Source organism: Cryptotermes secundus, unplaced genomic scaffold (genome assembly GCF_002891405.2).
Source record: "Cryptotermes secundus unplaced genomic scaffold, Csec_1.0 scaffold94, whole genome shotgun sequence".
Taxonomy (NCBI): Eukaryota; Metazoa; Arthropoda; class Insecta; order Blattodea; family Kalotermitidae; genus Cryptotermes; species Cryptotermes secundus.
In genome coordinates this window covers 3,153,158-3,155,260 of record NW_019737391.1, presented here as the reverse complement: position 1 = coordinate 3,155,260, position 2,103 = coordinate 3,153,158, and positions in this window count along the sequence as shown.

The following is a 2,103-nucleotide window of genomic DNA, read 5'->3' as shown; positions in this document are numbered from 1 at the left end:
AAAAAAAACCGGTACTCATTGGATAGGAGTTTTGGAAGACTCTAGACCAAATACTACTAAATCTGACGGTAGGGGAATCTACAAACAGTTGCTTCCTTGTAGCCATTTTTATGAAAAATCTTTATTTAGAAAAGAGTTTTGAAATCTATATTTTACATATTTTTCAATACTGAATGTTATGATTGGATAGCTCAGTCAGTGTAGTAACGAGCTATATACTGGGCTGCGGGGGTTGGATTCCCGGCAGTGGATAGAGATTTTTCTGTAATTCAAAGCACCCAGATCTGGGGCTCACTCAGTCTCCTATCCGATGGGTGCCGGAAGTAAGGCGACCGGGTAGCGAAGCTGAGATGAGGAGCCACTTCCAACTACTGCTGAGGTCAAGAATGGTGGAGCTATACCTCCAAGCCCCAACATGTCTTCATATTGCGGTGCTTAATTAATTGAACATAAGGACAGCTTTAATTTCTTACTTTTATGAATGGACTGTAGGTACGTAGGCCGGAGTTCTTCTCATAAATATATAAGTGTAACGTTCTTATATACTTTTTAGTTAGGTCTGTCGACTAGGAAGGGAGCAGTTTTCTGCAACTTTTATTGTTAAGTCCCACAAAGGAGGAACTGAAAATTCCGAAGTCTCTGCTTGGTGCAAAGCATAACGAGCGTCAAGCTGTGAAAGCGACGCCTCTCTGCTGCCCGGGCGTCGTTATTTTCATCATACAATAGAAATAACAAATATAACTCGCTCGACGCTTCTGCCATTTCTTTGGATCGACAGGATAAATATAATTTATAACTTGCAATAGTCTACGTGTAATATGTAAAAGTGCTTCCAGCTCTATTGCAAATTACAATTACTACTTTCAAATAACATGCAAACAGAAACCAATTTTGAATTTAATGGGAATATATTGTAACAATGTTCACTTAGGCCTATATATTCTGTGACATCGAACTGAGCCTATCATTGAGCGGACTGGTGCAGCGTTTATTCGGGAGTGCTTGGTTCGAACCTCGTCCATGGCTGTCCTCATTTGCTTATCACTTTTAACACACGTGTTCAGATCATGCAGTGAGTTTCATAATATTACTGGGTAAAGCTATCCGTGTAACAGGCCGTGGAGGCCCGTAAGGTTGTGAGACGTCGAGGCTGCCACATCTAGACAATCGGCTCACAGATGGGGGTAAAGTTATCAACCTTACGCGCCGGTCGCTCTTTACTCCCCAGGAAGATTCGTGGTACTCATTTCTGTTAGAAGCTGAGTCGACCCCAGGGCCATAGTGCAGCTGGAAGGATTAGGTACACTGAAAAAATCCAATGCTCTCATCAGGAATCGAACCCGCGAACTTCCGGTTTGTAGAATAGTGTCTCAATCAACTACGCTATCGAGTGCTCCTTAATATTATTGGGTATAATGTATAAAGATTTTTATGTTCTCCACACTGTCCGTACTGGTTCTGGGGCTCATCCAGTCTCTAAACAACGGCTACTGGGGCCCGTTCCCCGGGACCGAAGCGACTGGAGCGTGAACCTGACCACTGTCCTCCTAGTGCCCAAGTGAAGAATGGTGGAGCTATACCTCCAGTCCTCATACGTCATCATGGCGTGGTGCTTAAGGACATGGGTAAGTTTACTTTTACTTTAACGTTATTCTGTATAAAGTCAGCGAGATGAAACAGACTACAGTTTTATACGGTGCATTAGATTAAACGTGAAATGTTACGGGCCATGTCTGTCATAGGGTTTGCAGTTTGGACTTCATTGGTTTTAATTAATTAAAAACATGGAAGATTAAAATTTGTTTTCAAAAATATATTTCGTGGCTCCGCGCCAGGCCTACTCTTTTCGAATTGAATCTCGATCAATAATACGGCCAGTAGAATCACTTACCAATGTGACCAACGCGCCCTGCTTCGGTCAAAGTTCAAGTCCAGTTCCCGTTACGTCACTGTCCTCCGGTTAAAGAGAGGGAGAACTCCCAGAGGATCGGATGTTCCGTAGCGCGTGGCAGCTGACCGCAGATTTTAACTCTGAAATATAACTCATTCCTCCTGAAGCGTAAAATATGTGGGGAAAATTTGTAACCACAGGCAAAAAGGAAC